The following is a 26262-nucleotide window of genomic DNA, read 5'->3' on the forward strand; positions in this document are numbered from 1 at the left end:
CGTAGGTCTTCCAGAGTAAGATCCGCACCAGAGTGGTACGGTAATCATGTTCTGGAAGTCATGTTACTAGACCATGATGAACCTACGAACTATGAGGAAGCGATGATGAGCCCAGATTCCACGAAATGGCTTGAGGCCATAAAATCTGAGATGAGATCCATCTATGAGAACAAAGTATGGAGTTTGATTGACTTGCTCGATGATCAGCAAGCCATGTTAAATAAATGGATTTTTAAGAGGAAGACGGACATTGATAGTAGTGTTACTATCTACTAAAGCTCGACTTGTTGCAAAAGGTTTTTTGACAAGTTCATGGTGTTGAATATGATGAGATTTTCTCACTCGTATCGATGCTTAAGTCTGTCTAAATCATGTTAGCAATTGCCACATTTTATGAAATCTGGCAAATGGATGTCAAAACTACATTCCTTAATGGTTTTCTTAAAGAAGAGTTGTATATGATGCAACCAGAAGGTTTTGTCAATCCTAAAGGTGCTAACAAAATTTGCAAGCTCCAGCAATCTATGGACTGGTGCAAGCATCTCGGAGTTGGAATATACGCTTTGATAAGTTGATCAAAGCATATAGTTTTATACAGACTTGCGGTGAAGCCTGTATTTACAAGAAAGTGAGTGGGAGCACTACAACATTTCCGATAATTATATGTGAATGGCATATTGTTGATTGGAAATGATATCAAAATTCTGGATAGCATGAAAGGATACTTGAATAAGAGTTTTACAAGCAAGACCTCGGTGAAGCTGCTTACACATTGAGCATCAAGATCTATATAGATAGATCAAGACGCTTGATAAGATTTTTTAATGAGTACATACCTTGATAAATTTTTGAAATAGTTCAAAATGGAATAGTCAAAGAAGGAGTTCTTGCCTGTGATGCAAAGGTATGAAGTTGAGTAAGACTCAAGACCCGACCATGGCAGAAAATAGAAAGAGAATGAAAAGTCATTCCCTATGCCTCAGTCATAGGTTCTATAAAGTACGCTATGCTGTGAACCAGACCTATTGTATACCTTGCTCTGAGTTTGACAAAGGAATACAATTTTGATCTAATAGTAGATCACTGGACAGCGGTCAAGAATATCCTTAGTAAGGACTAAGGAGATGTTTCTCGATTATGGAGGTGATAGAGTTTGTTGTAAAAGTTACATCGGTGCAAACTTTTACACTGATCCAGATGACTCTAAGTCTCAATCTAGATACATATTAAAAGTGGGAGCAATTAAGCTAGAGTAGCTCAATGCAGAGCATTGAAGACATAGAATATTTGCAAAATACACACGGCTCTGAATGTGACAGACCCGTTGATTAAGCATCTCTCACAAGCAAAACATGATCATACCTTAGTACTCTTTGGGTGTTAATCACATAGCGATGTGAACTAGATTATTGACTCTAGTAAACCCTTTGGGTGTTGATCACATGACGATGTGAACTATGGGTATTAATCACATACAGATGTGAATATTAGTGTTAAATCACATGGCGATGTGAACTAGATTATTGACTCTAGTGCAAGTGCGAGATTGAAGGAAATATGCCCTAGAGGCAATAATAAAGTTATTATTTATTTCCTTATATCATGATAAATGTTTATTATTCATGCTAGAATTGTATTAACCGGAAACATAATACATGTGTGAATACATAGACAAACATAGTGTCACTAGTATGCCTCTACTTGACTAGCTCGTTGAATCAAAGATGGTTAAGTTTCCTAGCCATGGACAAAAGAGTTGTCATTTGATTAACGGGATCACATCATTAGGAGAATGATGTGATTGACATGACCCATTCCGTTAGCCTAGCACTTGATCGTTTAGTATGTTGCTATTGCTTTCTGTAACTATGAGATTATGCAACTCCCGTTTACCGGAGGAACACTTTGGGTGCTACCAAACGTCACAACGTAACTGGGTGATTATAAAGGAGTACTACAGGTGTCTCCAAAGGTACATGTTGGGTTGGCGTATTTCGAGATTATGTTTTGTCACTCCGATTGTTGGAGAGGTATCTCTGGGCCCTCTCGGTAATGCACATCACTTTAAGCCTTGCAAGCAATGTGACTAATGAGTTAGTTGCGGGATGATGCATTATGTAACGAGTAAAGAGACTTGCCGGTAACGAGATTGAACTAGGTATTGGATACCGACGATCGAATCTCGGGCAAGTAACATACCAATGACAAAGGGAACAACGTATGTTGTTATGCGGTTTGACCGATAAAGATCTTCGTAGAATATGTAGGAGCCAATATGAGCATCCAGGTTCCGTTATTGGTTATTGACCAAGAATAGTTCTAGGTCATTTCTACATAGTTCTCGAACCCATAGGGTCTGCACGCTTAAGGTTTCGATGACAGTTATATTATGAGTTTATGAGTTTTGATGTACCGAAGGAGTTCGGAGTCCCGGATGAGATCGGGGACATGACGAGGAGTCTCGAAATGGTCGAGACGTAAAGATCGATATATTGGACGACTATATTCGGAGTTCGGAAAGGTTCCGAGTGATTCGGGTATTTTCGGGGGTACCGGGGAGTTACGGGAATACGAGGAAGAAGCAATGGGCCTCATGGGCCAAGTGGTGGAAGAGAGGAGGCAGGGCGCCCCCCTCCTAGCCCAAACCGAATTGGACTAGGGGGCCGGGCCCCCTTTCCTCCTTTTCCTCCCTCTTCTTCCTTCTCCTTCTCCTTCCCTTCCTTCCCCTCTCCTAGTTGGACTAGGAAAGGAGGGAGTCCTACTCCCGGTGGGAGTAGGACTCCTCCCTGGCGCGCCCTTCCTTGGCCGGCCGCCCCTCCCCCTTGCTCCTTTATATACGGGGGCAGGGGGACACCCCATGACACACAAGTTGATCTACGGATCGTTCCTTAGCCGTGTACGGTGCCCCCCTCCATCATATTCCACCTCGGTCATATCGTCGCGGAGTTTAGGCGAAGCCCTGCGCCAGTAGAGCATCATCATCGTCACCACGCCGTCGTGCTGACGGAACTCATCCCCGAAGCTTTGCTGGATCGGAGCCCGGGGATCGTCATCGAGCTGAACGTGTGCTGAACTCGGAGGTGCCGTACGTTCGGTACTTGGATCGGTCGGATCATGAAGACGTACGACTACATCAACCGCGTTGTCATAACGCTTCCGCTTACGGTCTACGAGGGTACTTGGACAACACTCTCCCCTCTCGTTGCTATGCCATCACCATGATCTTGCGTGTACGTAGGAATTTTTTTTGAAATTACTACGTTCCCCAACACATAGCACCGCGGCCCGCGGTCCACCGCCGTTGCTGCGCATCGACTTCTCGTGGTATGCGTCACGCCGCCTCCCTTGGCACGGGAACGCCACCGTCCGCGCCAGTCTTCGTCATGATGTTGGGTTCTCCTCGCCTACTTCGAGCACCGCCGCCGCGCTCTTAACTTAGCCACCACTGCTGCCATCAGACCGCTGTCGCCGCTCTTCTTCGGCCGCCGTAGCTGCTACCCCCATAGCCAACGCCGCCGCCCGTCCACCTCCCTTCATCTTCGTCTAGCACCAGCCCGTCGCCAGCATCGCCGTTATCTACCCCGACCATTTCGTCTACTCCGACCACCGTTGGTGACATTGGCCCCGCGCCGATGGAGTCCGCAATCGTCGTCGAGTTCTTCTCTGCCGGCCTCTCCGACTTCTTCGACATGGCGTACAACTCGTGCAGGTCCCAGTCTCCGCATGCCCGGTGCTGGCAACACCGCCGCGTGCATTCGTCCACGACGTGTCCCCAGGTCTGGCAAGCCTGGTGCGGCGCTTCGTCAACTTCGTCTTCGTCCGTCTACGCATGCCCGGTGCTGGCAACACCGGTGCGTGCCTTCGTCTACGATGTGTCCCCGGGCTTGGCAAACCCGCCGCGACGCGTCGTCAACAACATCTCCTTTCTGGCGCACCACTACTTCGGCACCACTGCGCCCATGCTAACTCGGCGCCCTCTTGCGACCGCGGCTCCACGGCGACTTCCTCGACACCGGCCACCCCGACTCGACATCGACCACGGCATTCTTCACACGGCTACCTCGACCACGGCTCCACCACCCACGCTCTTGACTACATTGACAAACGGCACAAAGGGCTACCGCCTGCTTGAGCAACCTCGTTGGTTTCCACTCCAGCCACGACTCCGCGATGCGTCGACCGTTACGACTGTGGGGGGTGTCCGTCGGCTTGCCTTCTAATTCTTCTCCAGTCTCACCGTCTGCGTCGCTACCGCTGTGCTGCGGGGGGATGCTGAGTAACGTGATTGTATTAAGAAACATAGGTTAGACTAGGAAATATTCTGGCTTGCCTTGTACTCCAAATAGATCATGTACTCCTATATATATGCCCATCAGGCTCAAGCAATACATAAAACTATTCCACCAAATCCCTCTCTCCCTTCTAACAGGATCGATGGAGATTACAAGCAGCACGATGGTGAAGCCGGCGTACAGCACGCCACACCCGCTCATCGGCGAGAAGGTGCCGCTGACTGTCTTCGACCGCGCCGCCCTGGACATCTTCGTCCCCACCGTGCTCGCCTACCCCGCGCCGGCGCCGTCCAACGAGGCGCTGAGGGAGGGGCTCCTCAAGGCCGTCGCGCCGTACCCTCACCTGGCAGGGAGCCTCGCCCTCTCGACGACCACGGCCAGCGCTTCCTCCACGTCAACAACGAGGGCGTGCTCCTGATCGAGGCCACTGTCCCGGTCGACCTGGCGGACGTGCTCGTCGACGGCCGCATGGCCGCTGGCGTCCAGGACCTCGACCCTACGTTACCAGAGGTATTGCTCGCTTGATTTTGCTTCTATCACGACTCACGTCACATCCATGCACATCGTGCATGCATGTACAAGTGCTTGCATTTTGTTTTCATATACAAGAAAACATCGGGGCCGCGCTGCTGCAGATCCAGCTGAACAGGTACATGTGAGGTGGTCTCATGGTCGGCATAAGCTGCCACCACCACACCGCCGACGGCCATTCCATGAGCATGTTCTTCGCCGCGTGGGCAAAGGCGGTGCGCGAGGGTAAGGACTTCACCACACCGACCCCGTTCCTCGACCGTGCGAGAACCGCCGTGCCTCGAATCACGCTGACGCCGGTGTTCGACCACCGGTCACTGGAGTTCACGTGTGGAGATGGAGACGCCTACGCCATCGTCCCCATGGACAGGATCAAAAACCTCACTCTGCACTTCACGGCCGAGTTCGTCGCCGACCTCAAATCCCGCGTGGGCGCCCATTGCAGCACGTTCCAATGCCTACTCACGCACGTTCCACGTGGGACCTGAAGCCGGAGGAGCCGAGGAGTTCACCAAGGTGAGGGTGGCCGTGAACTGCAGGGGCAGGGCAGACCCTCCTATGCCGATGGACTTCTTCGGCAACATGGTGCTCTGGGCTTTTCCAAGGCTTCAGGTCCGGGACATCCTGAACTCAAGCTACGGCAGCGTGGTGGGCCGCGGGCGTCATCAGAGACGCCGTGGCACGCATCGACGACGAGTACGTGCAGTCCTTCGTGGACTTCGGCGGAGTGGCGGACGCGAACAGGGAGGAGCTTGTCGCGACGGTGGCCGCTGCCGGCATGATGTTCTGCCCGGACGCAGAGGTGGACAGCTGGCTAGGGTTCAGGTTCCATCAGGCCTTGTACAATGGGAGATGCTTACAGTGGTGCTTAGACAAATAAACCGGATTTTTCTTAAGCACCGGTGCCTATTTGTACAGGGTCGTCTACCCTGTACAAATAGGCACCGGTGCTTAAGAAAAATCTGGTTTATATATTTCTCTAAGCACCTCCCCTAAGCACCTCCCATTGTACAAGGCCTCAGCTCGATTTTGGTACCGGCGCACCGTCCGCTTTCGGATTTTTTGTCGAAAGAGACCACCTGTCGAATAGAATTGTCAAAAAAGACCCCCTCTAAATGAAATAGACAAAAAGGACCCCCTCGGCCGTGGCGGAAGGCGCGCCAGGCGACACGTGGCACCTACCGCCACGGTGCCAGGCGGCAGCACCTGCCGCCACGGCCCCAGGCGGAAGCCTGCGGATAACGGGAATCGCCTAGCGCGACGGAACGGCGTGGCGCTGTGGACCGTGGCCGCCTCAGTCGCTGGCGGCAGGACTGTAGCAGCTGGGCCCTGTCGCCTCGCCGGCTGGCGGCAGGCCTGTGCGCTCGCTGCCCACCTGCTGGTTGCGCTGGTTTGTACTAGTAGTTTTTGCGCAATGAACGCCACACAAGTCCTCGCGTGCGTAAACTGACATGTCCTTTGGTACTACGTATCGTTGCACACTTCCATTTGTTAGTTTTTTTTGGCGGGCTTTCTATACTTTTTGCAGGGGATTTGCACTTGCTAGTGCTGCGTCGCGTCTTTTCTTCTCTTTATTGTATCGATGCTCAGCGCACAGGCCTGCCGCCAGGCGGCGAGGCGCAGTTGCTACAGTCCTGCCGCCAGCGCCTTAGGCGGCAGAGGCCCACCACGCCACGCTGTTTCGTCGCACCAGCTGATTCCCGTTATTCGTAGGCTGCCGCCTGACGCCATGGCGGCAGGGGCTGTCACCGGGCACCGTGGCGGCAGGTGCCATGTGTCGCCTGGCGCGCCTGCCGTCACGGTCGAGGGGGTCTTTTTTGTCTATTTCATTCGAAGGTTTTTTTTTTTGACAATTCCGTTCGGCCGGTGATCTCTTTCGACAAAAAATCCCGTTTTCGTGCCGCCGGACTTGTCTTTCGAGGTCCTACTGTGTACTCACGAAAGGAGCATGCTTGGTTCTTCTATCTACATTGTTTCTGTAGCTTATATACTTCATATTTTCACTATCTTAGTGTTGTCTCACTTTCTAGAAAGCCATGGAAACCATGGTGTGCTTCGTTCGCTGCTACCTTATTACTCCCTCCGTCCGGAAATACTTGTCATCAAACTGGATAAATTGGGATGTAGTAGTTAGCCTTCAAAAAGGGACCATGATCTATAATCATTGAAATTAAGCTAATATTTTCTGATGCTCGTTTGTCCTATTTTCAATCCATAATCTGCCTTTCCAACGGGAGAGGGAAGTATAAGTGCGAACATTATTTTCCGCCAAATGGGTAGCAAAGCATGTGCCTTTGAAACATTTCTTTAAAAAAATTAGAGTATGTTAATGCTTATTTTGTTATCGTTTAGATAGATCCCAACACCGGTGTTTACGTATTTTCTTTGTTAGATAAATATATGATTCGTCAAACTTAGTTGATTCTTTAATTTTTGGGGCAAACTATATTTTGCAGTCAATAAATTATTTAATTGTTTTCATAAGCTTTTCAACTTTTGTATGTCCCAAGAATATTGTGGATAATGAGTTTTTAGTTGTCACTTTTTACCTCTTAATGTTTTGTCATGAGTGAGAAGAAGTGACACTTGGTTTCACTGTCGTGTTGTTATAGAAGACAATGACCCGTGAGAGAGGGGTTGAGTCATGCTTATTGAATTAGGGAAGTGTGGGTTTTTTTCCCGTTGCAACGCACGGGCATGTTTTCTAGTTAAATAAAAATCAGAAAAATGAAAAACCTGCGCACATAGTCTTTTTATGTCATATACTAACAATTTAAGTTGATAAACAAGGTTTACATACATTTAAACGAAAAGTTTATGTGTATTATGTGATATCTCAAGTATCTCAAACTCTTGTATGAAGTGAAGAGAAGTGTTTTGGGGAAATGAACATGAAAATTTCAAAAAACTCACCACAGCTTCATTTTGGAGTGACTAAGAAGGATCAAGGCTTAGTTTTTCATTTTGATGTTTTAGACTTGTTTAAATCTTGGTCAAAGTTAGGTTTGACCAGAATTCAAATGAGCAAAATAATTTTTTTAAAAAATCAAAAAATAGAAAAACCAGCGCACATAGTCTGTATATATAGAATATATGTGTAGGAAATTTATTTGGCTGATTTAGACAAGGTCGGAAAAAAACCTTGCTTAGAAATGAGGTCGTTTACCCTACCTTTGGACCCCTCTTTTTTACCATTTTTTTCATGAAAATTTTAAAAACCTCACCACAGCTTCATTTTGGAGTGACTGAGAAGGATCCAAGCTTAGTTTTTTATTTTGATGTTTTAGATTTGTTTAAATCTTGGTCAAAGTTAGATTTGACCAGAATTCAAATGAGCAAAACAAAATTTCAAAAAAAAAAACAGCGCACATAGTTTGTGTATATAGAATATATGTGTAGGAAAGTTATTTGGCTCATATAGACAAGGTAAAAAAATCTTGCTTAGAAATGAGGCCGTTTACCCTACCTTTGGAGCTCTTTTTAGCACACTTTTCATGAATATGAGTTTACCAAAGTTTCGAAAGAATTACAACATTCATATAGCATGTCAAATTTGAAGTTCTAACATAGGTACAACATCATTCAAACATAGTTCTAACATAGGTCCAACATCATTCAACAGAAATACAACATTATTCATAATGTTTCATAATTATTCATAAATAGCGTTGGGGCTTCTCTATGTTCCTTGAGCTTCTTGGCATCACTTTGCTCCTCGTGCACCTTGTGCTCATTGCTTCTTCTCTTCTTCTCTTGGTTGTCGGTACCTTGCGCGTCTTCTTCAAACCTACCACAGAGCTGTGCAAAACATAAAGGGTAATGAAATAATGTCAAGTGATAAATGTACAGTATTATTTGCAAGATTTACATACCTAGCAGAACTCATAATAACAGAAGGTTGGTCACCATTTGGAGCCTCACTGGAAACACCATTTGGAGCCTCACTTGAATCATCATTTGGAGGATATTTTGGATCATCGTCAAAATCATGCGGTTGTTGACCATCATCATTTGGAACCTCATCAAAATCCTCATCTGATGCAACTAGCTATTGATCGTCATTTTCATCATCTGTTGAGGCAATCGGCTGCTGACCAACATTTTCATCGAAACTCTCTCCGAATGTTGGATCTACTGTGTTATCACAATACTTACCAAAATGACCAGACCCACCAGACCTTGTGCACTTACGCGTCCTCGCTCTAAGTTCAGCCTCTTCGCTGCGATGTCTGATTCGTCTCTTCCTTGGTATACCTGCTGCTCTCTTCAAAACTGGAGCGCAAAGCTTGAATCCAGGGTCCACCATTTCCCATTGTTGTTTTCCCTCCATAACAGGCAAGGCATACGCATATGTGGCTTTGAACCTTGCAACAGAGTAATAATCATGCACATACTGATGTATGTTCCCTGCTGGACCTGGGAGAGAAGTGATGAAAAACAAGGCATGAATGCATGGCAACCCAGTTATCTGCCAATGCCTACAACTGCAAGTTCTAGCTTCTAAATTCACTGGATATCTCCATTCCCTCTTCTCTTTATTCAAATATGATATCTCTGATGTGGTACCCGAGCACAGAGTCATGTTCATTTCCAAGCCTGTTGTTTTCTGCTTCAATTCATTCATCACGGCAGTGATGATAATGTGGCCCATGAATTTTGCCTCGGCTATTCCTGCACAATAATGAAATTTCTGCATGTATTCTATCCTTATCCTATCAAGCAAATCCATCACATAATGACCCTTTAGTTTCCGGATCGTTGAGTTGAAAGACTCTGCTAGATTATTGTGCCCTAGTCAACTTTGCTCAGTTCACTGAATTAGCTTCTGGCCCATAACTTGGAGTGGTGTATCACCAAGTATTCGTTCACTTTGGGATTCGTGTATAACTGCCTCAAGTGGTAGTTGATGCTGGCCATAAATTGTTGGTATACACCTTTCCTTTGAATTTCTTCATGAAATTTGCAGCAAGATGACGCATGCATTCCCTATGCTCTACTCCAAGGAACACATTGCCCACGACCACTTCTAAACCTTTGCAGGCATCTATATGAATGACCAACCCATTGGGATGTGCAATAGCCCGGCGCAGATTATGCAAAAACCAAGTCCAGCTCTCCCCAGACTCTGTCTCCAACACACCGCACACAATTGAAATATAAAACTGTGTGCATCAACTGCACAAGCTGCTACTAACTGTCCTTTAAACCTCCATGTGAGAAAAGTGGCATCAATAGCCAAATAAGGCTTGCAGCCTGCCAAGAAATCCCGGCGACAAGCCTCAAAGAAGACAAGAACCCTCCTAAAGCATTCCTTTGTCTTTATCACTCCCCTGAATGTGTACTCCACGGCGTAGTGGTCAATATCTACAATACTACCTGGGTTGGTCCTCTCCACTTCACCTTCGAATGAATACAACAATTGAAAACTTTCCTGTCAGTTACCATAAATAGAATCCATAGCATGTTGTTTACCATTGAACAACCTCATGTATGGTAAATCTATCTTGAACTTGTCTTTGATGTTCTTCTGCAATTCCTTTGGACCCACTTGCTGGTTTTCTTTCACCCACTTCTTTACTTCTTCTGCCACCCATCTTGACTTGGCTCTACTGATTGTATCCTTCCTAAGGGTTGATTCCTGGCATGTGTGCTTAAAAGGGTTCACTTTGACCTGAACATTCATGCTATTTCGCATTTTAGATGCGAGCATCCTCCATGGACAACCCTCAGTCGGACAGTGCACTCTGTAACGTACTTGATCACTCTTGTCAACTTTGAAAGTACGTTCTATCTTGATGCAATATGTCACAAGTGCATTTCTACACTCAGTCATGTATGCAAAACGGTACCTTCTTCCATATGAGGGTTCAAAGGGTCCCATTCAACAGCTACAAGGTCTTTGTACTCACCCACCATGTCATCATCCACACGGACTGCATTGTGAGCCTCATCTTGGTTTTCAGCCCGAGGTGCCCGTCATAAATTCTGAATAACATCGGACTATAGCTTCTCTTCATCAACCCCAGAACTGTATTCATCAGGCTCCACTTCAAGGGGGACCCTACCGCCGGTGCCCACGCTTGTCGAGCCACCATGTCGCCATGCACTAACTGAATTGTTCTGGCTAGAGATGCCATTACGACGACTTGGTTCTCTCTGAGATGTTGCACCCGCCATCCTAGGTCCAAATGCCTGCTCAAGCACATCAATTTGCAGCCTCACATGAAAATTCTCTTTCTCTTTATGCCTAGCAAACATGGTAGCCAGCTCTTCATCATTACTAATTGTCACCCATTTTTTCCCCATCATAGTATTTGTATACCTATTCATCAAGCAAACCCAAGGATAATGGCTACAAATTACCTTCCCAAATTGTATAAAACTCCAATTACTAGCCATTGGCAACCGATAATTGAAACCTCTTTGAAATTTCTTCTTATTCTTTGCATTGAACATGTACCGGTCCCTTCTAATGTGCACCAAGAAAGCAAACCACAACTCCATCCTAACCGACGAAAAACAGAGGGGTACCCAAAACAGAGACGCAATCACCTCCATCCTAACCGACGAAAAACAGAGGGGTACCTACTCAAATCTACTGCACAAATGCACAACTAAACTCAATCTAAACAGGAGGCGTGACTTACCCCTTGGGAACCCAGTCGTGGACGCGGCGGATCTCCGTCCTGATCCCTGCCTCGCCAAATACTGCGGGGTCGCTGCTGCTCGCCATTTCGCTCTGGGGTTCTTCCTTCTTGTTCAAACAGGTCCACCAGCCCCCCCACCTTTGAGCGCTCCGGCCGGGCACACGGAAGGAGGCCGCGCCACGGGTTGAGCAGGTGGCTGGCGCCCCACCTGTGGCATCGCAGGAAGGTGGCGAGCGGAGCAGGTAGCGGTGGAGCGTCAGCGCAGGAAGGTAGCGGCGGAGCATGCCGTGCAGCTGGTGGCGGGGCACGTGTTGGCTGCGGCGCAGGACGGCCGACCGGCTGATGGGCAGAGCGGGCATCGATTTGGCCGGCTAGAACCCTACGAATGATTTGGGAATTTTGTTGCACGGGCCCACATGTCAGCTCTGGACCCACGTCCACGCGGTCCCACATGTAAGCTCTGGACCCGCAACCACTAACGCCGGCAGACGGAATGGACTAAAATCTAGCCGTTTGGCCTCGTCAAAGTAGCTGCGCATGGACTAGTGGCAAAACGAAGCACAATTCGTATCTGAGGGCAAAACTGAGCACAAGGACACCACTGAGGGCAAAAGGATAATTAACCCATTTAAAAATTATCGGCTTTTATGAAACAAAGAAAAAAATCTCCATTGCAGATTGCCTTTTCATGTAGTGCTGACTCTGTTTTTAGTGTACTCTACACCGATCGGAGCACCTGACAGTTCCTATGCGAACGTGTCCAAGAGATATTTAGGAAACATGGATCGTCTTGTCGGACTTCCGTCACATTGATTGGGCTAATTTCCTTTTTGTTGAAGACTAGCCAGCTAAAGATTCCTTTCTATGTCTTGTCTGGGTTGTCTACATTCTAGCGATAATGGGATATGCTTTCTCATGAAGCTCCTAAACACGCGCATACACTCACCCCTATGAACGCATACACGTACACCTTATTTTTATGAGCACCTCCGAAAGACTGAGCCGGCATATCATCTTGAGATTTACGAAGTCACCGTAGGCGCCTCGTCGTTGACGGGAACGTCTCCTCACACTGAATGCGCATCACCGAAAATTCTGAAATAAATCCAGAAATAAATGCGAGCACCAGGATTTGAACCCTGGTGGGCTGGAAATACCACAGTCCCTCTAACCATCCAACCACATGTTGGTTCGCCTAAACTCATCGCACTTGTGCACTTAATCTTGGGTCATTGTTGTTTAAGGAAATGAAACGATGTACTTTCTTATTAATGGTGCTCTCAGCTAACCTATCTTGTGTCATACTACGAAACTGGTGTCCACGGCAGCTTCCAAGCCAGAACAAACTAGCAAATTTCATACTAGGACTTCTTTTTCCTTCTTTCCATGTGGCATGACCGGCTTAAGGTCAAAACTTTAATTAGCTGACTACTACTTCCTCCAACAGAAAAAGTTTGTCTCTCAAATGAATGTATCTAGCACCAAGTTAGTGCTACATACATCCATTTGGAAGACAAGCTTAGGATAAGTTTTTTCGGACGGAGGGACTATAATATGGCCTTGTTTGGTTCGGCTGTTGATTTCTAAAAGCAGCTGTGAAAAATCTGTTGTGGAAAAACAGCTGTGGAAAATCTGATGTGAAAAAGATATAGGTCATTTGGCAAACCAGCTGATACAACTTTTTTAGATTTTGGCCCGCAGCGGAATCAGATTTTCAAAAGCACGTCCTGGGCTGCTTCCGCTTTTTGTTCAGATTTTGGCAGCGGATTTCTGGAATCTGATTCTGTTGGGTTTGCCCTTTGGTTCAGATTCTGCTGTGCGGCAGCGGAATCCATCGATAAAAGCTGAACCAAACAGGGCCTATAGCTATCGGCTGGCTAGTGTTTCCAAAACTAGTTCTACTTATCAATCTCCACTGCAGATAAACAAAACGTTTGGTCATTGGTCTGTTGCTCTTACAAACAACGGGGATATAAATCTCTATGAAATCGCAAAACCATAGGTCACTGAAGACTTTTACACGCAAGAGCTAATTTTTCAAAAAGAATTGAAGGAGGGAATAATACATAGATTAGTATGAAGGAAATTATTATTCATGTTAGTAAATTAGGCTTCATTGTATGTTTAAGTTATTTAGAATATTTCTAAAATGAAATAAATTACATAGGAGACATTCACCGCCTGTTATGGCGCTGCTAGAAGAAGGGCGTTAGAGGGCTGGCCGGGGGCCTTTCTACCCATGACCGGGCAAGAGGGAAGGGATTTTCTTCTTAATTCTTGCTTGATTAGATTGATACATCTCCTGTCTTTATATAGAGAGGTTTACTTGACTCCCAAGCAAAGCTTACGTGACCCCTAAGCAAGCGACCCTTATCTCTAATTAACCCTAAGACTAACGGGGCCCATTAGGCCCATTACGTACTCTAACACTACACCCCACCTTGACATGCAGCTTGTCCGCGAGCTGCAGTCTAACCAACTTATAACCATGACTCGATGCAACACAAACCTAACACCTAAAAACAAGCCTTTTACATCTCGGCTTGTGTTATTACTCTCAACCTGAAATAGAATGTGATGCTTTATTTTGGACGTGCATGTGTATAACCATCTGTGTACAGCCACCTGGATCCCATGGACACCACCTGGACAAAAGGAGTGCATGTGTATGGCTGTTGGTCTACACTGCACAGGAAAGAGTGGAGGGCTTGCGATGGAGAATGTCGAGGAGGGGTGCGCCCCCCAACCGCCGATGTTGCAGACTTTGAGGTCGCTGCCCATGGGGAAAACAGCATGCCCCCCGCCCGTGGGGGAAACCGCATGCCCAAAATCCCCGACGCAGCGGACGAGATCGAGGTCCTTTGCACAGTGAAGGACAACTTGGAGGAGCGGCAGCTGCAGACCACACATCTCCTGCACACGCCGACGCACTAGGAGGCCGCGCGCAGCAGCCTGCAGCCTCACCGCCGCCGACACGTGGCGCGTAGCAATCCAAGACGGAAGAGGTGACGGCGGCGGCGGGGACTTGATCTGCTGGATGTGGACGCCCTGGGATGGCGGCGGCGCTGATGGCAACAAGGTCGTCGCAGTCCCGTCGTAGGGCATCCCATACTGGGCGGCGGAGCTGACCGGCGGTGGCTGTTGCAGCTGCAGCGACTGCTGCGGTGTCGCGCCGGGCGCGGCGGAGGCCGCCAGGAGCGGCGGCTGCCACTGCAGCCAGGGATGGGCGATGGTGGCGATGGATGGCAGCTGCAGCGGCCCGACGAGCGTGGCGAAGGCTGCCTGGTGCGGCAGCGGCACCCCGGCGATGGGCGGCGCAGCCGGGGGCGGCCCGTAGGACCAGCCCAAGAATAGGTGGATCTCCTGGACCGCCTGGGTTAGGTCCCGCAGCACGCCGAACACCTCCTCCGGGGTGAGGACGGCGGGGGCGGGCGCGACGGAGGATCCCAGCACGGGCAGGAGCAGGGTGACGGTCGTGGTGGTCGCCGGAGGCGACGAGGTGACCGGCAGCGGAAGAGACGGACTTGCCGGTGGTGAAGACATGATCGAACCGAAGCTAGCTGATACCAAATTGTTATGGCGCTGCTAGAAGGAGGGCGTTAGAGGGCCGGCCGGGGGCCTTTCTACCCACGGCCGGGCAAGAAGGAAGGGATTTCCTTCTTAATTCTTGCTTGATTAGATTGATACATCTCCTCTCTTTATATAGAGAGATTTACTTGACTCCTAAGCAAGGCTTACGTGACCCCTAAGCAAGCGACTCTTATCTCTAATTAACCCTAAGACTAACGGGGTCCATTAGACCCATTACGTACTCTAACCAGACATTCACCGCCAAAATTCGCAGACATTCACCGCCAAAATTCAGTTTCTTAGCCCATTGACGGTTCGTTGACAACCAGACCTCTGTACTATTTCAAATTTGCAGGTTGACAGTTGCAAAAGCCGGTACAAGTAACAACTAAGAGTCGATCTAGGTACACACATCAACACTGACCGATCAGACCACCTTCGGCACGAGCAAGTTGATGTCATCCCTGCATGATGCAGGCGCAAAGAAAGTTTGGACTGACGGTATGTGTGGCAGCCTCTCCATTGAAGACACTGATCGTGCAAAGTCGTTGTGTGCAATAGGAGGTGATCTAGTTGGCACCTCGTAAAGCAAAGGTTGGATGTGTTCCCTCATACCTCCTAATCCAATTCTGCTCATCGGCATGTTGCCATGTGACCTCTAGTTTTTCTAATACTAGACTAGAGGACGAACCATTCTCGCTCTTAGAGGGGATTTGAGTGGGGATGAGGAGTCCGACCACTCGACTATGTATCATATATATTCTCCATGGACCTATGCAGTTTAAATGTACGGTTGCCAGGGCATGCACATGCTTCATCAATCTCTTCTTTAGCTATTCCAGTGTATGGTTGGTTGGTCATCATTAATGTGTGACAGATGTTTGGTTGAAGCTGCTCTCATTTTCCATTTTGATGTTTGTTAGTCCGAATGGTGATGGGATTTCCAGCCGAATCAGAAAAACACGCGAAATAAGTTAGAAGAAAAAAAATTACAGATTGAATGCAGCAAGAAACCTATTCGCAGCACATAAGAGGAGTCATTAAACACGGTCTCGAAACCACCACATAGTCAGATTCTTCCAAACATGCATCATGGTTCCGAAATATCAAAACTGCATCCACCATCCACTTCCTAATGTAAAGCAGGCTTAACGAACAAACCATCTTCCGAATATAAGGGATCATCGATGATCAACCTAATTCATCCTCCTAACGAGCTGGTTGATGTAGTTCTCGTGGTTTCCAGCGTCACCACCCTCGACGTAGTGGTTCATCTTCTTCTTGAGGCCTCCCAGCGGCGCCTTCAGCTTGATTGGCCAGAGGAAGTTGTTGGCCTCCTGGAAGTGAGGGCACACGATCAAGATCTCATGGACAAGGTCCCCAATGCAGATGATGTTGTGCTTTCTAAGACCCTGACAATTAGACAAACAAAATGGTTGGAGTTACAATAATGCAATCCACTGCTCACCTCCTTGATGACCTTGTTATTGGTCAAAGGAATCCTTTACTTGTTGAGCCTTGCATAACCTATCTTCTAGATCAAGCAGCGGCGAGCGTGTTTTTACAACTTTGTGTTGCTTTTGATCCCATGTGTAGGGTGTTCATTGGACCGACTGAGCAATCAACGAATACACTGATGCACGAGCTATCCCAAATGCACTAGATACGAGGCCCTAGATCAACTAACGCTCTTTAGTTTTGGCACCTACAAAGATAATGCTTCTATTTGTTTAGCTACAAGCAAAACATCACAAACTCTTGAAGTACCAACACCCCCCCCCCCCCCCACACACAAATATCCTTGACTAGTTCACGCCAGGATGTACAAACATTCATGGCATATAACTTGTTGTAAAGATTAGCTTAACAAATGCAAGGGTTGATTCAGAAAGAGTATTAGTTTCAGACTACAGTACCCACAAAGTGTTAAACTTTCAGCCTCCAAAAATGGATAAAAAACATATCTAATCAAAGTTGGATAATGATAACAACAATTCAATCATTAAATATTTAAGGCATGTATCATGTACCAACACAATAAAAAATGTACACTTGTAACATACCCATATGCAACATATGGCTCCACCTTGCGGAGCATGATGATTGTGGCTTTGTTAGCCTTCAAGAACACTGTGAACTGAGCGTAGATCTGATGGTTAGATTTCTTTCGTTCGGTGGAACCAGCCACCAGGGTTCAAGTCTTAGACTTGACATTGGTGCTCGTCTTTCCTTGGATTTATTCCAGGCTTTCCAATGATGTTCGTTCAGTGGGAGTAGACATTCTCGGCGACTATGAGGCTCTTGTGGTGACTTCACTACTAGGGAAAAGCCTATAGGTCGACAAGTAATGGTAACGGGGGCAAAACACCAGCGCTGCAGGTGTCAACTAGTAGTAGTGCTTGCGCACCAATCTGGCGCTGCTAGTAAGTTGGCTCCGGAATGCCCCCATGAGTTGGCAACAGTAGCAGCGTGGGTCTTCGGCACGCGCTAGTGCTAAGCCTGTTAGCAGTAGCGCTGGTTTCTAACAACCACTGCTATTGTTGCCAGCCCAGGCCCAGCAGTAGCGTGGGTCCCCGGCCCCTCTTAGCAGCAGTGCGTGCCCAAAGCCCGTGCTATAGGTAGTAGGCTTGGCCGTAGCTAGCGCTGACCTTGGGCCCGCGCTACTGCTAAACCAAGCCTATTGTCTTCCTCCACGGACCCTTCCACTACCTCGCCCTCACTCTCCCTTCACACTCTCTTGCTCGCTTTCTCTCCTGCCACCATCGTCGCCCGCAGCCGCCGCCGAGGTATCTCCCTCCCTCCTCTCGTCGCCCTCCTCCCTTTCTCCTTCCTCCCTCCCTCCATCCCGGCCTCCTCCCTCCCTCCTGCCTCCCTCCATCCCGGCCTACTCCCTCCCTCCTCCCTTCCTCCCTCCTGCCTCCCTCCATCCCTGCCTACTCCCTCTGTTCTTGTAGAATGTAGGTTTTTTAATGCTTTTTGAAAACAATGGAGTGTAGATTATTTGAATGGAATAGAATATTTTCAGTAAATGTAGGTCTTTTGAATAGAGTGGAAAATTTTCAATAAATATAGGTCTTTTGAATAGAATAGAAAATTAGGAAATGTAGGTGTTTTGAATAGAATAGAATAGTAAGTGTTGAATAGAGTATGAAAGGACATGTGGTGCCCCCATGTTTGGTTTTGGTAATTGATGACAATCTCTATGGACTAATGTTGTCTTGAGTTGTATTTGAAGGATTTGTCCATAGGTTTTTCTTGAAGTCCATGTGTTGGTTTCAAGGAGTTTTTGAGTTGACCAAGGTGCTATTAAGGAATTATCCAAAGATTGGTCATGCGAGTGTTGAGCTTATTGCAAGCATGTCTTGAAGAAGAAGGTTGTGTGATCATTCGTGTGTACCTTCAAGACATCATCCAAATGAACAGAGTTGCAAAGATTCAAGGTTGATCAAGACTAAGTCAAGAGTGAATCAAGTTGATCAACTCACAAAGCGTAGAAGATGTACCGAGAGGGATCAAGTGATCCCATGGTATGGTAATGTGACGCCCCCGATTTAATCGTACACTAATCATGCACGCAAATGTGTACGATCAAGATCAGGGACTCACGGGAAGATATCACAACACAACTCTACAAATAAAATAAGTCATACAAGCATCATAATACAAGCCAGGGACCTCGAGGGCTCGAATACAAGTGCTTGATCATAGACGAGTCAGCGGAAGCAACAATATCTGAGTACAGACATAAGTTAAACAGGGTGCCATAAGATGGCTAGCACAAACTGGGATACAGATCGAAAGAGGAGCAGGCCTCCTGCCTGGGATCCTCCTAGGTCACTCCTGGTCGTCATCAGCGGGCAACACGTAGTAGTAGGCACCTCCGGTGTAGTAGGGGTCGTCGTCGACGGTGGCGTCTGGCTCCTGGACTCCAGCATCTGGTTGCGACAACCAGGTAGAAGGGAAAGGGGAAAAGAGGGAGAAAAGCAACCGTGAGTACTCATCCAAAGTACTCGCAAGCAAGGAGCTACACTACATATGCATGGGTATATGTGTAAGGAGGCCATATCGGTGGACTGAACTGCAGAATGCCAGAATAAGAGGGGGATAGCTAATCCTGTCGAAGACTACGCTTCTGGTAGCCTCCGTCTTGCAGCATATAGAAGAGAGTAGATTGTAGTCCTCCAAGTAGCATCTCCAAGTAGCATCTCCAAGCAGCATCTCCAGTAGCATCGCATAGCATAATCCTACCCGGCGATCCTCTCCTCGTCGCCCTGCGGAAAAGCGATCACCGGGTTGTCTGTGGAACTTGGAAGGGTGTGTTTTATTAAGTATCCGGTTCTAGTTGTCATAAGGTCAAGGTACAACTCCAAGTCGTCCTGTTACCGAAGATCACGGCTATTCGAATAGATTAACTTCCCTGCAGGGGTGCACCACATAGCCCAACACGCTCGATCCCATTTGGCCGGACACACTTTCCTGGGTCATGCCCGGCCTCGGAAGATCAACACGTCGCAGCCCCACCTAGGCAAAACAGAGAGGCCAGCACGCCGGTCTAAACCTAAGCGCACAGGGGTCTGGGCCCATCGCCCATAGCACACCTGCACGTTGCGAGGGCGGCCGAAAGCAGACCTAGCCTAGTGGCGTTCCAGTCCAATTCGGCGCGCGCCGCTCTGTCGCTGACGTCTGAAGTGCTTCGGCTGATACCACGACGTCGGGATACCCATAACTACTCCCACGTAGATGGTTAGTGCGTATAGGCTCGTAGCCGACTCAGATCAAATACCAAGATCTCGTTAAGCGTGTTAAGTATCCGCGAACGCCGAACAGGGCCAGGCCCACCTGTCTCCTAGGTGGTCTCAACCTGCCCTGTCGCTCCGCCACAAAGTAACCGTCGGGGACCGTCGGGAACCCAGGCCCACCTCTACCGGGATGGAACCACCTGCCCCTTCAGCCCCCAACTCCGAACAGTATCACAGGTAATGTAACAGTGTAAAGTATATAGTATATGCCCGTGATCACCTCCCGAAGTGATCACAGCCCAGTAGTATAGCATGGCAGACGGACAAGAGTGTAGGGTCACTGATGGAACCTAGCATCCTATACTAAGCATTTAGGATTGCGGGTAAGGTATCAATGACTGTAGCAGCAATGACATGCTATGCATCAGAATAGGATTAACGGAAAGCAGTAACATGCTACACTACTCTAATGCAAGCAGTATAGAGGAGAATAGGCGATATCTGGTGATCAAGGGGGGGGCTTGCCTGGTTGCTCAGACAAGGAGGGGTCGTCGATGACGTAGTCGTACTCGGTGGCATCAGCGTCGGTCTCGTAGTCTACCGGAGAGAAGAGGGGGAAGAAATAATGAATACAGAGCAAACAAAGCATCACAAAATATAACAAGGCAATACGCGGTGTTCGGTGTGCCCTATCGCGGTAGTAGGTGATACCGGTGAAGGGGGGAAAACATCCGGGAAAGTATTCCCGGTGTTTCGTGTTTTCGGGCAGAGGAGCCGGAGGGGGAAAGTTGCGGGTTCGATAGGTTAGAGGCGTGTGGCGGACGAACGGACTGCGTATCCGGACTCGTCTCGTCGTTCTGAGCAACTTTCATGTTGAAAACATTTTAATCCGAGTTACGGATTAAAAGATATGATTTTCTAAAGATTTTATTAATTTCTGAAATTTAATTATTTATTTAATTAATTCGAAAAAATGTATTAATGATGTTAGCATGATGTCATGCTGACGTCAGCAGTCAACAGAGTTGACTGGGTCAAATTGACATGTGGGTCCAGTGGGACCCACCTGTCATACATTGCTTAGGTTAATTAGGTCTTAGTTAAACTAATTACTATTTAATTAAACTAACTAGTTAATTAGATTAATTAAGCATGATTAATTAATTAATTAATTAATTAATTAATTAATTATTTTTACTATTATTATATTTTTTTTAATTCTTTTTTTTTAAAAAAAGTTCTGGGGATGGGGCCCCCTTGTCATAGGCCCCTGGGGGCTTAACGGGCGCGGGCGAGGCTGGAACGGGGCTCCAGCGGGCGCGGCCATTGTGGCGTCGGCCGCGGTAGGTGGAGCGAGGGGGAGCCGGCAGCGAACGGCGCTGGCGAAGGGCGGCGCCGTCGGAGAGTGGTGGCGTCGGTCGATGGAGGCTGCGGCTCCAGCGACAGGGGCATTCCATGGCACGCGTGGGAGGGCGAGGTAGGGCGCGGGCCAGCGGTGGACGGCGCCAGGCGAAGGAAGAAGAGGCCGGTGGCCACGGCGTGTCCATGGCCGGAGCGGGATGCGGGCAGAGCGCACGGGCGTTGGCGCCCAGCCCGAGCCGGCGTACGCCCAGATCGAAGGTGGAAGCCGCCGGCCACAGGCAAGCGCGGAGCAGGGGGACGCGGGAGCGAGGCGGGCGCGCAGACACGCGCGGGCGGCGAGCGCGTGCGCGCAGGGGCCAAGCATGGCCTCGGCACGACCCGGTCGCGTCGAGCGCTGGTCAGGGGAGGGAGTGGCTGCAGGCAGCGGGCGGGGCTCGGCGGTGAGCGCGCGTGCGTGCGCGCGGACGGCGCCGACGATGGAGGGGAAAGAGAGGAGGTCGGGGCCTCACTGCGAGGCGCAGGGACGTGGCAGCGGGGGTTGAGGCGGAGTCGGGGACGACGGCGCCGGCGAGGAGGAAGGCGACGGTGGCGTCGGGGGTCGAGGCGGCGAGGTCCAGGCGGCGGCGCGGGCTCCGGGCGACGACGGGCGACATCGGGCGGGCGCAAGGCGAGCGGCGGCGAGCGCAGGGGCGCTGCCCCGATCTGGATCGGGGGCGGGTGCAGAGGGGAGAGGAGGAATCGTGGGGGTGAGTGGGGTGTGCGGTTAGGGTTCCTGGGGGTGGGGGCATGTGTAGGCCAGGGGTGGGCCGGCCTGGGCCAGTTGGGCCGGCCCGTTCGGGCGGCGAAGGCCAGCTGGGCCACTTGGCCCAGCGGGGGGGGGGGCTTTCTCTTTTTTTTTGTGTGTTTGTTTTCTGTTTTTTCCTGTTCTTTTTTATTTATTTTCTTTTCTGTTTTATTTTATTCCTCATTGTAATTTAGTTTTGTGAAGTACAAAATGATCCCTAAATTGGTAATAGGAATTATACCACTCCCACAATTAACTTGGCACCTAAATATATTAGTTTGTAATTGTTTATCATTTTAAAGCATTTAAATAATCATTTTTGCTACTGTTTTAGTTTATTTAGTGCATTTAGGTATTTTATTAAGAGATGATTTCTTCACCAGCATTTTTTATGGATTATTAGACACATTAGGGACAATTTAGTTTTGACTTTTGAAAACTTTAATTGTTTTGACTTTAATTCAAATTTGAATTTGGTTCGGTTCCGAGCAAACACGAGATTATCAACAATAATCGAGGTGACGTGGCATCATTACCAGAGGGTTACTGTAGCTTAATTTCCCGGGCGTCACAGGTAAGCATTGTCCATTACACTTCATGTACTAACCCATGGTCTATGTGAGAGTTGTATGTGGGGTTAGGTGCGTATCCATGGGCTTGCGTCAAGAGGAAGATATCATACAACCCATGGAAAGGATGACATCAAGTGGTGATCGTCATCAAGATTTCCGTGTGCAAGTTCAAGTGGAGCATCACAAAGAGATCAAGTGCTTGAATCTTGCCATCCATTGTGGTGTCAATGGACTTGTGAAGATGTGCCGAAGAGTGGCTCACCCATAGTGAACTATGGGGGAGCAATCATCTAGTCTTCATCCAGCCAACGCAATCAAGAAAGGTGGTCCAACTTGAGGGAGTCAAGATCGTCTTCATCTAGCTCAAGTGGACCATGTGCAAGGCAAAGGTTTTCCCTTGATAGGTTTTCTATTTTACCGGTCTTGTGGTGGTAGTTGGGAGACCGAGTTATAGGATAGTTTTCCGTACTATCAAGGGGGCTCTCAAGTTGGTAGCTTGATCGTATCGTTAGTAGAGAGCTCAAACTATTGCATCCTTGCATCATGTTTCTTGGTTCTTGTTTGGTTATATTTGTGAGTCTTAGAGCTTATGGTCATCTTGATGAAAAGCTTGAATTCATCGAAAACGGAGTTCGCATGCGTCTTCTATGATGTTTTCGGTGTTGGAGGTTTTACCGGTCTTATCCGATGAACGGTTCTCACCATTTTCTTATGGGACTTTTCTCATTTGCTTATTCTTGATATTTCTATCAATATTGTGTTAGCCCATGTCGTTAGCTTTCCAACAAACTTGGTTTTGTTGAATTCGAAGTCCATTTGCAAAAGTTGTGGCTGTTTTGGTAAAGGCTGAAGTGGTACTACCGCAACTAGAGCGGATGTAATTTTTTACTACCGCTCCAGAGCGGTACTACCGCTGCTCCTGAGCGGTAGTACCGCTCCAGAGTAGTACTACCGTGGCTCCTAAGCGGTAGTACCGCCCCGGACCAAAATCTCGTGCTTTCTCTCTCGTTTGGGCTGTTTTGGCCGTGCTAAGCAGTAGTACCGCTCCTCCAAGCGGTAGTACCGCTTGTGCACGACCTGAGCACATAACGGTTGGATTCGGGAGGTCCTATAAAAGGGGGTCTTCTTCCCCAATGAACCTAATCCTTTGAGCTCGTGTTCTTCCCCCATTGTTGACCTTCTTCGAGCTTGCTAACTCTCAATCCCTCCATGGATTCTTGCTAGTTTTTGAGGGAAAAGAGAGAGGAGATCTAGATCCACATTTCCACCAATCACTTTCTCCTCTATGTGAGGGGAACCCCTTGGATCTAGTTCTTGGAGTTCTTGGTGTTCTCCTTCTTGTTCTTCCTCTCATTTTCCTCCCTAGCATTAGTTGCTTCGGTGGGATTTGAGAGAGAAGGACTTGGGCACTCCGTGTGCCCTTGCCATTGCATTTGGTGCATCGGTTTGAGTTCTCCACGGTGATACATGGAAGTTACAAGTTGAGAAGCTTATTACTCTTGGGTGCTTGGTACCCTTGAGCTTGTTCCTCTTGGGTGCTTGGGCGCCCTAGACGGTTGGTGGTGTTCGGAGCTCAATCATTGTGGTGTAAAGCTCCGGGAAAGCGTCGGGGTCTCCAATTAGGTTGTGGAGATCGCCCCAAGCAATTTGACGGGTACCGGTGACCGCCCCCAAGGGTTGCCAAAGTGTACGGGTTCGGTGACCGCCCCCAAGGGTTGCCATTTGTACGGGTTCGGTGACCGCCCTCAAGGGTCCCTTAGTGGAATCACGACATCTTGCATTGTGCAAGGGCGTGAGGAGATTACGGTGGCCCTAGTGGCTTCTTGGGGAGCATTGTGCCTCCACACCTCTCCAAACGGAGATTAGCATCCGCAAGGGTGTGAACTTCGGGATACATCATCGTCTCTGCGTGCCTCGGTTATCTCTTACCCGAGCCCCTTTACTTATGCACTTTACTTTGTGATAGCCATATTGTTCTTTGTCATATATCTTGCTATCACATAGTTGCTTATCTTGCTTAGCATAAGTTGTTGGTGCACATAGGTGAGCCTAGTTGTTGTAGGTTTTGTGTTTGACAAATTAACCGTTAGGTTTATTCCGCATTTGTTCAAGCCTAAACTGTAATTATTTTAAAGCGCCTATTCACCCCCCCCCCTCTAGGCGACATCCTCGATCTTTCAATTGGTATCAGAGCCTCGTCTCTCTTTGTTGGGCTTAACCGCCTAGAAAGTAAAGATGTCGACTAGAGGATTAGGATTCTCTGACACTCTTAGTTTCAATGGCACAAATTTTGATGTTTGGGTAATTCGCATGCTTAATCTCTTTAGGGTCATGGACCCAAATTTAGAGCGAATTGTAGATATGGGTTTTTCTCCTCCAAAGGATCCCCAAAGATTATATTTAGAGGATGAGAAAAACTCTTATCTCAATGCTCAAGCCTCTAATGTGCTTTTCGATGCTTTGAGCAATGTAGTTATATTTCAACTCCTGCCGTTCCGGGATGCTCATGAGTTTTGGACAAAGCTTCAAGATAAATATGGTGTGTCCAAGATTTGTGGGGATGGTTGTTCTCCGTCCACCTCCAGTCATATAGTCTTCTCAACTTCTTCTACTTCACCTACATGTGGTTTGCCACAAGGTAATGATATGGTGAGTAGTGTTGGTCATTGCAATGATGATAGTATGCTTATTGTGGATGATCCTTCATCACTATATTATTGCAATGCTCCTTCTTTGGGCTTTAACACTTCGAGCACTCCAAATGTTTCACATGTTTGTGTTGATAGTCCTTGCATATCATGTAGAAATTGCTTGACTAAATATCATGATGATATGCTTGCTATGTTTTGTTGACATGATAAAAATGCATCTATTTCCTCGAATTGTTGTGCTAACAATGTAGAGGAAACCGAACACTCCATGGAACAAGATGTGGTGTTTAATGGTGCCTCAAGGGATCCTACATCATCATCTATTGCGTTTTGCCTTATGGCTAAGGCGTCAAAGGTATCTCCTACTTTGTACCCCAATATGTCTCTTGATGATGATGTTGATGCTAATGATGATGAGGATAATGATGAAGAGAATGATAATGTTGCCTCCTTAAAAATTAAGGGGGAAATGGTTTTTAAAGCTCTTCATAAAAATAAAATTGCTCGTTCCAACTTCATGGAAATTATGTCCATTGCTATTGAGAGCAAGAAATATATTAAATATATTGATGAGTTGGAATCTCGTCTTGAGGAGCATGAGGTCACCATTGATAAAATGGAAGGTCATGGGCGTGATTACGCTAATGAGATTGCGGACCTTTCTCAAGCTCTTGAACTTGAACAAACCACCAAGGAATCTCTTGAGGAGACTTTTGCTCTAGAATTGTCTAGAGTGAAGGAATCTACTGATAGAGCTCTTGAGGTGGCCAATGTTTTTGAAACTAAAAATGCTAAGCTTGAAGTTGCTCATGCTAGACTCCTTGAGGATTTTGAGCACCTCGAAAATGGCTCAAGGGTCATCAAGGGTGAGCTCATCAAACTCACCGAGTCTCATGCTCAACTTGAAGATTCTTATTTAAAAGAGCTTGCCAAGTTGCCTTCTCCTCTTGTTGTTAATTATGATGCTTGTGCTACTAATTCTATTACTTGTGAAGCATCTATTTTGAAGGAGAATGTTGAGCTACGGGCTCAACTTGAGTTTCTATCTAGCAATTATGGGAAATTGGAAGAAATCCATGAAAAACTCTCAAGCTCTCTTGACGATCTTCTAGTA

At 47.7% G+C, this 26262-nt stretch overlaps 2 pseudogenes; one reads left to right on the plus strand and one right to left on the minus strand.

The window, feature by feature from the left end:
• LOC123115149 (60S ribosomal protein L7-3-like) overlaps positions 1-21505 on the minus strand; it is a 33136-nt pseudogene extending 11631 nt beyond the window's left edge.
• LOC123112388 (tryptamine benzoyltransferase 1-like) lies at positions 4435-13311 on the plus strand (annotated as a pseudogene).
• Positions 21506-26262: the final 4757 nt, after the last annotated feature.

This window comes from Triticum aestivum, chromosome 5B (assembly GCF_018294505.1).
Source record: "Triticum aestivum cultivar Chinese Spring chromosome 5B, IWGSC CS RefSeq v2.1, whole genome shotgun sequence".
NCBI lineage: Eukaryota > Viridiplantae > Streptophyta > Magnoliopsida > Poales > Poaceae > Triticum > Triticum aestivum.